General features: G+C 44.2%; 1 long non-coding RNA gene across 2 annotated transcripts in view; it reads right to left on the reverse strand.

Moving 5' to 3' along the window:
• Positions 1-2,556: 2,556 nt before the first annotated feature.
• The window catches only part of LOC310898779, a 102,172-nt gene continuing 87,455 nt past the window's right edge, over positions 2,557-17,273 (reverse strand). Inside the window, exons 2-3 of one of the 2 annotated variants that reach the window (XR_014583705.1) lie at positions 3,407-3,603; positions 2,557-3,003 (exon numbers count right to left, since the gene is read on the reverse strand). This is a non-coding gene — a long non-coding RNA (uncharacterized lncRNA). The remainder of the gene's footprint in view (positions 3,004-3,406; positions 3,604-17,273) is intronic. The other variant, XR_014583706.1, reaches the window with a different exon arrangement.

Below are 17,273 nucleotides of genomic sequence, written 5' to 3' on the forward strand. Positions count from 1 at the left end.
AGATTTACCACTTCCCTCTTACAGTACAGGAGCTGTGCGAAGCACTTGCAATGTGATACATGAATATTATAGAGTTGAACAACAAAGACATTTTATAAGTGTTCTGATAAATGTGTAAGAGTTGTTACATTCTGGACATTAGTGAACTTCAGCCTGAAAAGTTTTAAAGCTAACTGGTCAGTCTACTCCCGCTCCCAATCTCAAGCTGAGTATGCCCTTCATTTCGCTGCATCTTAAGATAAGCTAACACCCTGGGTTTCCCTCACACGGGACCTGTTTTCCCCTTCTTCTTACCATACATAGGATACTGGACCACATTGTGCAAGTGCTACTGCAGCAGTAACAAGACATGAGAACAGCCAGGGCCTCACTGTACATAACAGCCCATGGTCCTTGGTCAGGAACCAAGCGCTGTGCCAAAACCTTGTGCTCTCCATCAGGGACTAGCAACAGGCCCAGCAAACAGCTCAAGTGACATGATGTCATGTATTGCAACTTCCATGACAGTTTCTTTCATTTGACAACTGTATCACCAAATTAGAGAAACAGCTTCTCAAGAAAACTGTTGCAAGGTGGAATTGAAGCTAGTTGGTCAGCTATAGCTGTGCCATAAAAACCAGCAGCCCACTCCTAACAGGGGAGGACCTATACTCTGTGGCTTTGCGAGGGTCTGGTGTTGCTAGATGCTAACTATTGAAAAACCCAGACACCCAGCTTCCATTTGCAACTCAGCCTGGAGTGTCTGCAGCAGTAACAGGGAGCACATGTTCCAGGACAGTGCAACATTTCCAAGGAATCCAGGTGACTGGAGAAAGAAGCTGACATTCAAAGAGGATGTTAGTGCAGGGGATACACAAACCCAGACAGGGGAAGAGCTGGTTAGGCACTGACTGTCTCCTCATATGGGTAAGGAAGCATCAGTAATATGAACACCATGCTGTTGCCAAAGCTGAACTAGTGTTGTGAGAAACACTCCGTAGCCAGTAGCTTAGGCTCAGGCGAGGATCTCAGTGAAGTAGTAATTTATTCGCGATCGCAATGGCACGCGTCCCACAAGCAGGAGCGCGCCTACTAGTCACACAGTACGGTTTATGTACTTTCTTTCTCGACGACCGGGACCCTCCCCTGTTTCCCCACTGACTGGGTATTCCGGGTTCACAACCTATCCGACGCTTCACAGACACTACGTGGCCTTCAGTTGCCGGCCTGTTCAATTTCAAATTTCTTTTGACTTTTTTACTGTTTGAAGTGGTAATGTTTCTTCACTGATCTGACTTGACGCCGTGATTTTCACCTAATTTCTCTGAGGAGTCCGGTTGTCTGCATTTTACAAGGTTGTCCGTTAAGCTTTCTTATCATTGCAAGCATATCTCAACACCGCATTCCTTCCCTCTAAACAACGTAACTCTGCAAAAACAACATTTTTATTCCCACACTGTGCAGGGATGTCTTACTGTCCTTATATCCCATATCACACTAACAATACTTCCATAAGAACACAGTGACCCACTTAGGTACATGAAGAGAAACATGAAAAAAACAACAGAAACATACTAACAGTAACTAGGATGCCACAGATCTAGAGAACACAACCATTGAGATTAAAGTAATTGGATCATTTTAACCAAATACGCTACAGAAAAGGGAGAGACTAACAGAAAAATACTCGTGCAAAGGCAAAAGGAATAACCTGCTCCAGCTGTCATCACTAATGGGATCAGACCCAGGCGGGCTGGGCCACAGGAAGGCTGAATCCCGTGGGCTGTGAGGAAAGACTTTCTGAGACGAATCAGCGACGGCCACCGCCACACCGCTGTCTGAACGCTCCGTCCTCAGGAGCGACCCCGGCGTGGGCAGGCCTCTCCTCCCCCTCAGGGCTGCACCGCCACAGCAGGCTGCGGGGTGGCCATGCACCACCCTCAGCCAGCACCTCACAGCCACCACAGGACGAGAACAGGCAGAAAGGGCCAGAACCCGCCAGAACGTTCCAGCAGCTTTGGGGAGGTGCCAAAAAGCACCTGCCCTCAGGGAAGCCCTGCCCATAGCAGAGACCCCACCTGCTAGCAGAGGCCCTGCCCCACAGCCTCCCCTCTCCTAAGAGCCAGCAGGTGGCTGCAGGAGCCCTTCAGGGCTTTAGGCAAGCAGGAAACCCGCTTACTTTGGTGGTGACCCACGAGTGTTACTTCTCCTTCAGGAATGACAAAGCCAAAACCACCCAGGGGCATGCTTTGTATACATCTCCTCCCTGCCTATTCGCTTTCATTAAGCAAAAGGTGAGGTGCAGGAAGCACAACAGCTGCGGGAAGGTGCGATGCTTGCTGCAACAACAACTCCCAGCCCTGCTTTTTGGGGTAGCAATTGTTACAGATTAATCTTTCCTTGTCAAATCCGGACCATATTTTATTCCACAGAATCAGGAGCAATATTTCAGTGCACTTACTGGAGGCCGAGGGCTCCTGCATTTGAAGGCAGTGGGGCAATTTCACAGAATGTTTCAATCCCACCGCACATTTGGACTATTCATGTAGAAGTTAATGAAAACAAGGCCTAAAAAATAGGAAGCAGCAGTGAGTCAGCAGTTTAGGTATTCTTAGGTTGAATAATTTATTGTTTTCATTAGCCCGTTGCCAGAGGAAAACACACTATGGTACCCTTTAGAGAACAAATACATTTTTCTCAGAAAATGGACATCCACAACATCCTGGTGTGGAGAAAACTCAAAGGTAACCATTTGGAAAGGACAAGAGGAAAGTAAATTAAAATTTCATCAACTGGATGCTGAGTTCCATCTGACAGCTGTAGCTGGTATTCATCTCTATTTGAATTCACCTTTTGAGCCAACAGAGAAGGACACAGGAACTGCCAGTAAAAGTCACTGGAAGCGAGGAACTCTTCTTTGCATACTGTGCATCAGCTGACGGTGCTTTCTAAAAAAAATGTTTCTGTAGCTATCAGTTTGATTATTTGGCCAGTTTTCAGACAGTTTGGAAACACACTGAAAGCCTGAAAATGTAGATATGTGAGGTTTATTTTTTTTACAGCTAGCCAAACCTTTCTGTCTCTCACTAGGAGCCATTTAAGAAACTATCCATTAGTCCCCACCGGAAATAAACTTGAATAAGCAGCTCTCATCTCATCTTGTAATGCCACACAAAGACACAAGAAGGAAAAGACTACATCACTTCCCACCCTGCCTACACTAAGACTAAATTAACAAGACAAAAAATTAACCAGACCAAAGACAGGGAAAGCCCATGGCAGTGATGGAGCAGACAAGGGATACATGAAAGCAGCAATAAGAGTCATAAAGATATACCCTTCTGTCTCCCAATGTCTTGATACTGGTCATAGCGCTCAACATAACACCACAGCACCAAACCCATGTCATTCTGTAAAGGGCAGTAACCTTGTGGCAAAGCCGCATCTCTTCACCTGCTTGCAACTTCCCACGCCACCTCTGCAGCGCTCCACCAGCTCCTCTTGACCAGCTCAGGCCTTCCACAGCTCTCACGTGCCACAGGTTCAGCTGGCCTCCCTGAAGAGGTGTCGAACCAAGACTCCATTAACCATGAGTATAATGGCTTTTAAAGTGAGGGACCAAGCCTGAAAAATTAATTTCACATAGAATAATGAAATGATTAATAAGGAGAGCGCACTCACCACCATCTTGCTTTGGGGAGAACGGTCCACACTGTGACATGAACAGCTATACTGAGTGAGACCAAGGATCTATGTGCTTCAGCACTGTGTCTTTGTCAGTAGTCTGTGTTAGCCACCTCAGGTGAAACTGAAACCTAGCCAAGGAAGAAAAATTTCCTAGGAAAAGTTTCCTCTAAAACTCCAACGTGTAGTTTAAACTTACAGATTAAACATGCAGATTTTGATCCATGTCCAACAATCTTACTCAGTTTATGACTAGTCTCATCAACAGGACTACAGAACGGCTTTTAATAACTTCCAGTGACACCCGAGAAAAAAGAAACCATGTTCCTGAAATAGCTGCTGACTGCACAGCCCACAGCCCAGGGCTTCTCTCAGACCACACACTGCTATTGCAGACAGAGCATACCTACCTTCACTTTTTGAAGTGTGTTCGGATGCAAACTGTGAGAGGCCAGGCTCTCCACTGCCTGTTTGAGAATCACTTTAGGACTGGGACTCATGCTATCTTGATAAACACAGTACTGATTTATTTATTTTTTTAATTAACTTACGTAAATTGGCTTAATTTTTATTAGAAAGAAATATAGCAATTTATCCAAGACGTGCATCTGGCCCTCTTTCTAATCTTGGAGATTTTGCATCTCTGCCATGTCAAAATAAATATCACAGCATGGCGTGCCTTTTTCCTTTTGTTTACTGCATATCCTAGCAATGCAGGTAGATTTCAAGAGATGCTGAAAGCATGACTAGTAGGTGTCAGTTTTTATTAGCTATACACAAGATGATCTTAGTTTTTGCAAAAAGATAGGTGGCACATGTTCATCTAAGTGTATTTGGAATGGGTTATATTAGAGCCTTTTTCTTCTAGCCCTGGATAGGCTTTGAAATACAAATAACAAGGCAGAAAGAAAAGGAACAAAAGAATGCCTGAAGGAATGATTAAGTGCTTCTGAATTTACACAGTGAAATATGGACAGTTTAAATGTCCCAGCTATTTGCTTCTCTTCAGCTGGTGAGCAGTTCGAACACTGCATGGTGCTGTAAGATTAATCGAGTTCTGCATGCTTTCAGCCTGCTTAGGGTACCAAGGAGAGAGAATTGCCACAGAATCTCTATTTGCCAAAGCAAAGAGAATATCTCATTAATGTATGATTAATAGCCATTTGTGAAGCAATTAATTAGTCATTTTGACTGTCAATTTAACCAATACACATGCCTTTGCCAGACTACAGGTTTCCTTTAAAAATAGTAGAAAAGAAAAAAGAAAACGGTTCCCCGTTCTCATATCCCACCCTCCAACAAGGAAGGGGAAAAAAAAAAAAAGGCTTTGCATATTCTGGTCTTGTCTGAATTCATCTGGTGTGACTTTAAGAACAACATCGCTGGAATGGAAACTCTCTAACATGATTGATGGCTTCTCCTTCTATCTGCAAGTTGAAAATTCAGAAAACGGGTATTTTTTCATTGGCCTCACTGCTTATTGGTATAAGAGTTATTTCCACTTTGCTGCAGAATTGATTTGCAACACCAGCATATGAGTTTGTATATTTTTCTCACCAGCCCATCATGAAGTATCACTCAGCAAGTCTTCAGTGGCATGATGGATTGTGGAAATGAGAGCCTCACGACTCCGTTTGCCATTGAAGACTGGGATAATTGTCATTAACTTTCGCAAGTAGTGCAGCATCTGCATCCTTGCTCTGGATATCTGCATTTTTGCAAAGCATATTACCCAACAGATGTACAAAGCACATACCGCCATGCTAATTTAATTTCTTTCTAACCAGGAGGCTAGACTTCTTCCTTCAGAGCAAGCTGTCTTACTCCTAGAGCAAGAGAAATGAAAAGCAGGCTTCTGGGTTGCACACCAAGTTTTTCTTATTCACCAGGCAACCTATGGTCAGCTGCTGACCTTTCCTATACCCTAATCACTCCTCTGTAAAACGGGCACTCATCAGCCCTGCAACAGACTTTTTTTTAACAACCCATTATAGAGAATTTAGCAATTTTAGACAGGCATTATTACTGGAACCAGTACAATACTACAAACCATACAACTACAAACTCTCCGTTTTTCATCTGTATTGACAATGTTGTTGTTCATCTTATTCAAATGTCTGCAGCATCAGCAACCGTTACAGAAATGAACTTGAACACAAGATTAACTTGGAGCATGGATTTATGCATCAAAAAAGTGAATGGGATGTAAACCATGCCTTAAGTGAAGATGACATCAAGTTTCTTCATTGCACAGGGGGATGGGCTGTTTAATGTGAAAGCTTACTGCTTCACAACAAGCAATGGTCTTTCTGATGCATCCCAGATGAGTCTGAGTCGTTCAAAGTAGGGCATAAAAATGACAATTTGCCCGCTTCAGAGGAATGTTGCATTTGTAAATAAATAAATAAACAAATAAACAAATAAATGAAATTGGGGACAGACTGGGATGCATGCCAATAATCAGAGAAGCTGATGAAGCCTGTGCCCTGTATATAGAGTCATCATTTTATTCTTCTTTTGTTTTCTTCTCCTTCCTACCTTGGGATGTGCTTGAATATGTAAAGATAGGTTCCCTTACAAATTTCTCATTCTTATACTATTTTAAAGCAGTAGCTTCTCTCTGCAGCAAACCTGTCTGATGACTGACTGGACGTAGTTCAAAAGCTCCTACCCTCAAATGAATCTCTAAGAAACCGCACAGCATGACAAAAATATTCGAAGTGCTAAAATGATATCCAGTAATGTTGATTACAGAGAGCTATCAGGCCTATCACTAATACTTTATAAACTGTCTGTTCTTGAAACAGCACCTCATAAGTCAAGATCTCATTCAATTCTACTTCCTTCATTCATGCCAACCCTTATCAAAAATATTGATTTCAAAAGGGTTTTTTGGTTTTTAAGTGCCAGCATCAGAAAGATGATTTTTCATCTTTCTTTTTTTTTTTTTTTTTTTAAACTAAGGAAGAGTTCACATGAATATTTATCTGTTGCAGTGGACATGGCTCTCCAGCAGGAATGCTGGCATTTTTTGCAGCGGAGGGAGAAGCCCAGGATTCAATAGAGGAAAACCACGTGAGCCCATCACCTTTAGTAACAATTCTTTCAGGTTAAGTGTGAAAACATTCAAAGCCCATTTAACGCTTCATGTGCCTTTCTGATGCTTTCAGTGGGATCTGGGCTGTCACAGAAGAAAGGATTTTTAGGGAGCCTTACTCATACTCACATTTTCATCTTTTCTGTGTGAATAACAGAGATCCTCAGAGCCATGAGACCATTAGCCTGGCACCTTTGACCAGCAGCACATAAATTTTAAGTATGTACATACACACATTAGTTCCATCAGCCCAAGAGATGAGAAACTTTTTCTTCTATCACCAGTACTGGTGCCCTAGGCTAAAAGATTCCTTTCCTCTCACAAACTGACCTAGCAAGTGAAAACAGCCAACCCTCACAACACAAGTGGCAAATGACACTTCTGGGCAGAAAACTGGGGGCAGGAGAGGAAGCCCCTTTGCCACCTTGAGCCTTGTCGCAGGGCTTTAGGGTATTCCATTGTAACGGAAGGAGGAGAAGGCTGTAACAGTGAACTGTCAAGGGAGCATGAGAGTTTATCTGTGATCCCAGAGCACACGGAGATGTTTGAGATAGGACTCAAGACCTGGGCTAATATAGAGACATCTGAACCTGAACTCCCGTGAGCTGTCTGATTACTTCTGCAGCAACTCGTTGGTTTTATTTAGGAATCTCTCTAGCTGGGAATGGAGTCTCTTATATCCTTCAAGTGCTAGTACTATATAAATGGAATAACATTATAAAGAACAGACAGATATCTGCACCTTTGCATATTAATGATGTGTTAACATTCTGGAGTGGCCCAGAATTCATAATGAGCATGTTTGCTTGTGCTCAAGCACACGACAGCATAGCTACATAAATAAATACACTGAAAAGCAACCAGAACCTGCTTACTCATGTCCAGGGTAATGAAGTCAATCCACGAAGATGGGGCCAAAATATTTCATTGTTCATTTAATTGTTTGCTATCTGTGAAGTTTCCATTTCTCTGTCTCTCCCCCTCTCCCCTTCCCCCAAATAACATGCAGCAAAACTGTCTGCAATGACCGCAAATTAACCACTGTGGATAGGGCAGATCAAGAGCTGCATCCTCCATTTGTGTTCATTGCTGTGTCTTTACTCCAGCAAAACTATCCAAATTTGCAGCAGCTGAGAACCCATCCCAGTATCACTGCTCCCTGTGGTGCACGAGGTCAGCAAATGGACCAAGCTTCCTCAGAGCCCTGCACCTCCTGCACCAGCCCCAGCAGCTAATGAACGCTGTGGCACTGCAGAGAACACACGCCTGGCCTGGCCCTCCCACAGGCAGCAGCCTGGGCACTAGGAACACTGGCAGATTCAGCTCAGATTTCCACCACGCGTACCTGTTTCCCTTTCTTACCAGATGACATGAGCAGCAGTGCAGCAGCAGGTCCCCTGTGCTCCCCACAAAAAGAGCTACACCCTCGCTGGGTGCTGAGCTTAGCTGCTGCCACTGGAGCCCTTGCAGATTCCTGACCCAGAAATCCCACCTGGTCTGTGGAAATGTGCGCTCATGCTGTCTGAAGTAGCAAATGCATTACAGCTCCTCCTGAGCCGCTAAAATCAAAGGAGAAAGCTTTCACTGCGGAGCCTCAGCTCAACACGCCTCGAGCACAAAAGGTTGGACATGTCCGGGTGGAATTTCGGGAGGGTCGTTTGCATCCTAGGTTACAGGAAAACTTCAGGACAGATAACGCGCTGGTCCTCCTGCTGCCCATCTGGGTTTGACTAGGAAAAACAACCAAGACCAGCTGCTAAGTCAGCAGTGCAGGCACTGAGCAGCTCTGGGAGGCATGGTGCAGATAGTATATAGTGCTCCCCACTGGACCAGATGAAGACAGGGCCCCCAGCTGATCTGAAAAAAGAGAGCGCACCAAGGCAGAAGGAGGAAGCTGAGCACCTGTATCAAGGACACAAATCTAAGAACAGGTCCACTTGACATTTTTAGAAAATACCTCTGACAGGAGCAGAGCCCTGCAGACTCCTGTACCCTTCTGTGTGGGCCTGTTCTCATGAATTCCCCATGAAATTTTGTGGGACTTTTTCCCAGCAGCAGCCACTAAATACGGAGAGTGATAAATAACCACAGGCACAGAAACATGGTAGCCTGAGAGAAAATAAACAAGGACGATGAAGAGTACAGAAAGGTTCAGCACTGCCCCTCTCTGTATCAGTCCAATTTTGGGGAGTGATTTCTGTTGACCCTGACCTTGGCACTGACCCTCCTGTTTGAAGTGTGTCAGTACCCAGCCGTAATCGCAGCTACAGATCAGCAGTATCACAGCTCAGCATATTGACTATTATTAAGCAGGTTAAGTCTCCTACTGAAGCTAACCCAGTCACACACATCTATTAGGCCACCACTGAATCAGGAAACAAGTTGCCACTTAATTACAAGCTTCAGAGGAACCCAGAAAAAAATGTTTGCACCTGCATAACATTAGGTATTGGAAAACAGAAACAACTGTTTAACCCTACTGACTTTGCTTCAAGTTACCCCTTTAGGAGAAGGTTTTCTTACTGGAAAAACAAATCCAGACGCTTGCAACATTTTGGGTTTCCACATTACCTTAGCTTGGAATATTAACTCATCACGCTTGTTCTTTTCTCTCTCAGACATGGAGACTTCAGGAAGATAGCTGATGCTCTCTGTAAACGTTATCCCAGAACAACAAAAACACATCCAGTATGAAAATGACTGAAGAGAAATGCAGACAGCGTGCACGTGTGGCAGGGGGGTGTGAAGAAATAATTGCTACTACTCTGCAAGAAAAGCCTGTGCCACTCCCTTGAAGCTGAAAGCTTGACAGGGCACAAAAAGCAAACATCTTTTGTAGAGATGATCCCTACTATTACATTAGCTAGGGTAGGAGTTCACAGTTCTCTCTGCAGTGATGCATTCCCACTTTCATTGGCACATAACCAGTTAGAACACTAATGGAAGCCCTGGAAAACTCAGCTCTGGCTATGCTAACGCACTGGGCTTCCCACCAGCTCTTCCTCTGAAGTACCTGTACCTGTACTAACAGGTATAGATTTCATGGCCAGCACTGCAATCACTTTCTTCCTGCTGCTTCTTTTTCCTCTGCCCCAACACACCCAGGATTCTGCTTTCAGCCCCAAAGCCCTTTTCACATGCGCTGTGACTTCAGGACGCATTGAACTGGCAATAAATACACATGCACTGTAATCTAAAACTAGTTGTTGGGGACTTCACTGTCTATACAACGTGTGAAATCCAACTTTGCACAGCCTTAACGTGAAGCTCATACATGACTCAAGCACCCAAAGATCAAAGAGATGTTTAAGTCTGAAGGCATTCCCTCTGTCACCTGATATGGACAAAGAGTTACCAAAAAGCAGATCAGCCAGACGAACAGCTCTGGATATTGCTTAAGGTTGTAGACAATAACAATACAATCTAAGATAAAATATTCTATAAAATATACATTACCTATGAAATAATGTGAAGGTTTTCACCTACATTTAGAGTAACAAGCAGACAGATCAATGCTCTGGATGCAACTGACCTTTTCAGATATTTAAACCTGTACTTCTATAAGCATTTGTATACCAATCGTTTGTGTAAAAGGAAAAAATATTTGTTATTTAAGCAAAAACAATCACAGAACTTCTGCATCTTTCTCTAAGGCTGTTCCTGTTACCTTCTGCGGAAGTTCAAGTCCTCGTCCAGGCTCATTAGAAGACCATCACCCCTAACCAACACCTTTGACAAAGCCCAAGCCCCTCTCACAGTGTTGATAGCTGCTCTCCAGCGCAGGAATCCCACCCAGCTGACAAATACTGGGGATGGGGCACTCCTGGGGCACTTTAACCCACACAGAAGCAGAGCTCAGCCTGGGGCACAGGGAGGAGAAGGAAGCTGGGCAGAGCCTGCTCATCAGCAAGGCTCAGCACTGAAAGGCGTAACAAGAACAGGTCATGGGACAAACTGCAGGCTCTGATTCAGAGTCCGTGTTTCCTTCATCAGGACCAAGTGCCATGTAAGCCACCTCAAAAGTCCTGAGGCATCCACCAAAGCTGACAGCTTTCTTTTTGGCTGTAGCCTCTGTACTGTGCAACTTCACAGACTGACACTTTGCTCTTTAAAGAAAGCTTGTTCCCTGCCCACGTCAGGACCTTGTTTAGAGCACAGTTAAAGCACTTGCGAGTCTGAGTACAGAAACATCTTACTAACCGTATTTTAGCTGTGTCCTCAGCCCATCGTAAAACTCTGTCTGTGCCCAGTGAACTTCTCGATAGAAGCCAAAGAAACCCCCCATAGACAGGAATAAAAACCTGGCAACCTTCAACTGCAGGCATCATCACAGCACCAGTGACAGCTGCCTCACTCAGATGCCGGACAGTAAATCTCTCAGGGCTGCGGCACTCACATCATAAGCCTGGGAGGAAGCAGGAAGCACAGAGACTGCATGAAAAACGAGATGCTGACCAGCTGAAAGTTACTGTCCACCTAAGAGAGCTTCAGTCATGTAACAACTGCTTACTGTTTTGAGTAATTTATTAAAGCTTGAGTGACTCAGCCAGCATTAGCCACTCCATTTGTGCTCAGACCTGCCAATGACTGCAACAGCCCCAACCATACAGCATGTTCATTCTCAGTAAGCTTAAGGAACAATTTCTACACCAACAAGAGCAGAAAATGATTAACATGTCAGACTATGTCAGAAAGTTTTCTGCAGGTGCTTTTAGTTGAAAATATTTTAAAGAACATTTTAATTAAGGTGAATTTATATCCTTTTATACCCCAAAATCTGGAACAAGACCATGCTCCACCTGAGATGATCAACTGAACAGGCTTTGCACAGGGAATTTTCATATTTTATCCTCTCCTGCTGTAGCTGCTTTATAAGGGTTGAGGTCAAACGCAGCATCCAGTGGCAGAGCAGGAGCAAACACAGGCAGAGGCACCATTCTGGTATTTCGCATGCGACGGATCCATGAGATGGTGTGTATTTCTAGGTGTAAATAATTCTGTACCTAGTGAAATATCAAGTCAAAAAGTTCTCTCTTTTAAGAACTATGACAGCAGCAGTACTGCTGTCTTTCCTGTCGAAGCTGTCCCCAGCAGGCACCGTACCAGCACCCTCACCACTTCCAAAGCGGCCCCCTTCCTGTCCACACACACCATCCCCGGTACGTAGTGCTGTATCCAGACAGGATTATGAATGGGGTACAACTGTTACCTGTGATAGGCACAAGGACACCTTGTACTTCTGATAACATTTTGCACATGCATTATATTTCCTTGCAGATTACGTTATTTCTGCAAATGAGAAATGCAGACAGAGGCACGCTTGGGAACTCTGAGCAGCAGAGAGTGAAGCTAAAGTATAAGACCCAGATGAAGAAGAGCTGGCCAACTGCTCATGGTGTACGTTCACATTTCCAAAGGGCCCTGATGCTAAACCTGGTCAGAATGCATCGTCAGTGGAAAACACAAAATATCAGGAACCCCTAATATCCCTGCATGGTACAGCCTGACACACATTTCTTAACATTTGCATATTTTTGGATAACTAATTAATTGCTTTGGGAGGGACTCCCAAGTCCTTGCAAGGCAGACATGTTCAGACCACTGATGACCAATCCCAAAACAAAATCATGCCGATTATTCCCAGAATAAATCCTACTGACAATCTGAAGATCTCCAAGTGGCATGTAAACAATGATATACCATTTTTCCTCCTAAATGCTGGATGTGAGAAGAAAACCTACAGACATCTTCCCCCAGATTAGCAAAAGGCTTGTGTCCTGTAGTTCCACAAAGACAAAACTTCAGTTCTACCATCCTTTCACACGTTCACGTGCCTATTTGCTGTGCATTATTCCAGTGACATACGTCCTTCCAGATGTTAATGTTTTATCATGCCCTTTCTTGCAGTTTTTATCAGGTCCATTTACACAAAATGTACTATAAATCCTCCCGCACTTCATATACTATATCATATAAGACACCCTGATAAACATAAAGATACAGATATATGAAGGCTAGTAAACATAACAGGAAATTTAGCATGCTACTTGTACAGATACGCTATTATTCTTAATCGTGTGATTAATATGGACTGGCACTACTGTAGGGATTTATTGTTGACCATATGCTCTTTAACTGTCGTTGCTTCCCCCCGTTTACCCCCTCACACATCTGCAGCATGTGTGGGCTGATGTGCTCTCCTTTTGCCTCAGCAAGATCTGAGAACAATTTCTCAGCTGGACGCCACAATGAAGAGAAAATTCCAGCAACATCTCCAAAGAGTGATTAATTTTTTTTTCTTCTTTTTTGGAACTGAGCAAACAGAGGGTAGGGAGGAGGGTAAGGAGAAAACTCACTGTCGTTGATGTTCCTCATCTGCGTGAGCCCAGATTAGCTGGAATATTGTTTAATTGTGAACTGCTAATGTGCTGCCTCAAAAAGACAGCTGTTGCTGGAGCAAATGGACCCAGGGAAAAAAAGACTTTCCAGTCCAAGAGCAGATGAGCTTGCAAGGAATGTGAAAACACTGCCAGAGCGCTCTCTGTGACAGGTCTTACTGATTTAAGATCCTTTTGACTGTAAAACTTGGCCGAGACATAATTCAGCAAAGACTTTGATTCATTTTGAAAAGATTTACACTACAGTTTTAAATGAAGCCCAAGTTAATTAAGTGTCTTCCTACATTACCACCGAACAGGTCCTCTAAGCTATTTTTTCCCTTGTGAACTTTACAACTTCAGTTAAATAATCTTTTTCCTCTGTTCTGAATTATACATAAGCAAAAAAAAACACACATCGGTGAAAGGATTTGGAAGCAATTGCCAGATTATTGCAATAGGTAGAATTTTTGAAGATTTTTTCCATCTCAATGCTTAAAAAAAAAAAAAAGTATTGAGTATTGAAAAGTACTGAAAAGTGAAGATATATAAAAAAACCTTATGTATTTTCTTTCTCTGCTGTTTAGTTATAATATTTATAAAACCTTCTTTAAATGGGACATCTCAGTGACAATAAGTGCCGTAACTTTACATGCAAATCATATTAAATTAATTAACTAAATAAATTTGCCTGCATATAAATGAGAAACCAGTCAATTTATATGCCTAATAATGGCTTTGAACTTCTTCTGTGTGTAGACTTTGCTAGGAATATTTTTCTTGTGGACAGATTTACCAAAAAAAAAAAAAAAGGTGCGAGTTTAAAAAAATAAAAAGCTTTTTATATCTCCCATTAAAGTGTTTATGAACTTAATTTTCAAAGGGTCATCTTTTTATACGGTGCCTAATTGTTACGGGAGGGAAGCCAAGCCCAAGCGAGCGCTGTACATGCCCCCGCACTGCGGTACGGCGCCTACCCGGGATCGCATCCCGCAGCCCGCTCGGGGACCACAAACCAAAAGCTGTCGGGGTACTGCAGCCGCACGGACGCTGCCTGCGGGCGGCATCAGCCAGCCTGCGCCTGGTTGCGGGGCTCACCTTCTCCATCCTACGGGAGCTCTATACAGCTGTAGGAACACGTAGACGAAGAGGAGGACACCAACTTCCTTACCTGTGTAAGAAACACTTTACACTGAATAGGACCGTGGTTATTTTTACGTCCAGAAATACTTCCAGTATCTGCAACGAGACATAGCTTAGCTGATTTCTGAAAGCAAACTGCGCTATTCCCTATAAGCACGTGCCATCAAACTGTCTATCTGTCCTTTCTCTGCCCTCTGCCACCTTCAAGAAGAATACACCATGCCCCAACACCAACAGACCAAACAACAGAAAAAAGCAAACGAAATAGTTGGAAGGGCAATAGAGCAGCAAGCAGGACCTCTGCCATCCTCCCTGCCTGCTTCCAAGCGCCCATCAAAAGGCACCCGGGACTTGGCCTGCCTGACGCGCACACCTGCAGGCGGGGAAGCACGCCCTTGCCACGGGTGGGCGAACACTCACTGGGGTTGCGCTGCAGACCTCCACGTAAATCCACACACCGCCGCCGAGCCCCTTGCTTCTCTACTACAACTACTGGGCTGCTCCCACATTGGAGGAACCTTTGAGCAAGCTGTCAGGAGGCAACAGCAAGCGCTGCCTGCATTGCCTTCGGGCTGCGCCACGCCACCTGTGCGAGGCAGGAGGAGGCCGCCTGCCCCTTTCCGCACCAACCTGGGAGAAACGTCTACAGGCAGAGCCTGTGGGTTGGGGTTCTCCGAGAGCACCCCCTTCCGGAGCCGGGGGCAGGGCCGGCCAGGCTCTGCCTTCTGCCTGGTGAGCATCCCCGCTGGAAGGTGTCCAAACTGCAGGAGAACCATTTGGCACGTGTCTTTGAAATAGCAGATGAATGGATTAATGGCCTGCCCCCTCCCCTGCCCCTGCCTCATTGCTTTAATATCCTGTCCTTTATGAGTGACTTTCAGAGTCACTTTGTGTTATGTTATCTTCCCAGGCAAGCATTTCTTGTTTTAACATTATTTTTGCACTTAAACAGTAATACACTTTTTTTTTTTTTTTTTTAAACACTGCGTTGATGCTGTCTAGGAAATGGAAGACTGCATCCGTATCCCTCCAGAAGCTAAGACAGGCACCATGCACTGCACAAGGGTCATTCCCCCTCACACTCACATCCTCCCTCACTGCCCTAGGACTTCTGCTTTTCCAGGCACTGCAGATGAGACGATTCGCCATTGAAGCATGTTGTGCAGAAGCACCCAAAGATTCAAGCACTTACCTGGACATGAGGAAGTCTTTCACCCAAGCAAGTGGCTTTGAAATACATTAGCCCAGGACTTCACATGCTTTGCTGATTTTTTTTTTTGTAAAGCAAGGAAATTAAATTTCTAACCATATTTGGCAGGTTCATCAACACCATGTAACACACAAAATAGGAAAGGCAGGTAGGCTGAATTTATTTTTCTACAAATCTTGACTGAAGTCCAGGAAAGCTGACTTAAAAGTATTTAATAGCTATTGTGCATCTGCCTCCAAATTTTCAACAGAATAGAGGACTCTTCACCTCCCTTTGCAAACAACACAGACTTCTGAGGCTCTGTTCCACTCAACCTTATTCTCAGTAAGATGCTACTCAACATGATTATGGGGCAAAATCTGTGCAGGCGCCGTACACTCCCCAGTGCCAGCGACTGGGCTGAGGTTGCTGACCCAGGTCTTAGCTTCAAGGCTCAGTTAGACATCAGTTAACTTCGCACAACTTCCATGTTAGCACCAATGACAGCTCATGAACTCTGCCAGGAAAAACAGAAACAACACCTGTGCTGGGGGCAGACAATTGGTGCCCCTAGTTCAACCAAGTATCCTGCTGCTTATTTAACAGCTTACGCTGGGATAAATACACAGCAAGTCTAAGTGAGGGGAGAAGCTTGTTGTGCTTTTAAACTTGCATTTTTCTCGGTATCAAGCGGCTACAGTCAGACGCAAATGACAGAAGCATCTCTGATGTTTTGATGCTACCGGATTATTTGCTCCTGTCCCTTTGCTGTTTTAAACATTAATAAAAATGAGCTGATGGCAATATTCACAGCATGCAGACAGCCAGGCTGTGTGATAGAAGAAGCACAGATATATCCCCCATTACGGGATAATGAATGATGGAGGGGCACGGACAGTTAGGCACACAGCGGACAGTGACAGAAAGCATACTTGATTATTTTAATTTCCTAAACAATGTGAGATCTGAAAGGTTATTTAAACTTCATACTCTCTAGCATTTATCTGAAGCTATTATCTTACCCAAAGCTCTCACCTCTGCGCAACCCAAAGAGACTTCAATACCAAAACAGTGAGATCTAATCAGAGTTTATTGGTTCTGATATAAGCACTGCCACATTTTTTATCTTTTTTATTAAATTTACCAACTTGAACACCCGTATTTGGGACCAAAGGTGATTCCTGCACCCTGCCTCAGAGAGGTAGGCTATATTTCTCATACAATAAAAAACCTTTTCTTCTAATTTGTTGGAAAAATAGGTGACTTTTCATTACCAAAGCAGGGCAAGACAACTTTTCTTCAGATTATATTCAGAGTTGATAATCTCTTTAGATAGCAGGGGGTGAGTTCCTACACCTGGACCTCTACCAGAGCTTCCCTGCGATTGTACAGAGTAATCCCATCACTCGCAGAGGACCACATTAGAATTGCCTGTGCAGGAGAAAAACGAGTTTTGGGGAATCTTCCTTGGAAGCCCTAAATCAGACCTGCCTCGTACTGCTTGATATGCTTCGAGGCACCCAAATGCCACTGACACTTCACCACTGTGCCACTAGCACCTTGTGTTTCTCTAAAACCTCTCACCTGCTCCCCGGTCTGCCTCACCACCGCCCTGTACGAGCCTCTCAGGGGTCCTGCTGGAAGCACAGACTTTAGTCACCACTTGGACATACCTGTTATGGGTGACCCAGCCTTTCTTTGCTTCGCTTACCTGACTGCAGACTGCTGGGGTTTGTGTGTTAGGTTTTAGCCAGAGCATTCTACGCCTTGTAGCAAAATAAACTTTTAGTTTTCTGGTTGCTTA

This window comes from Anser anser (genome assembly GCF_964211835.1).
Source record: "Anser anser genome assembly, chromosome: 4".
In the NCBI taxonomy this organism is placed as follows: Eukaryota; Metazoa; Chordata; class Aves; order Anseriformes; family Anatidae; genus Anser; species Anser anser.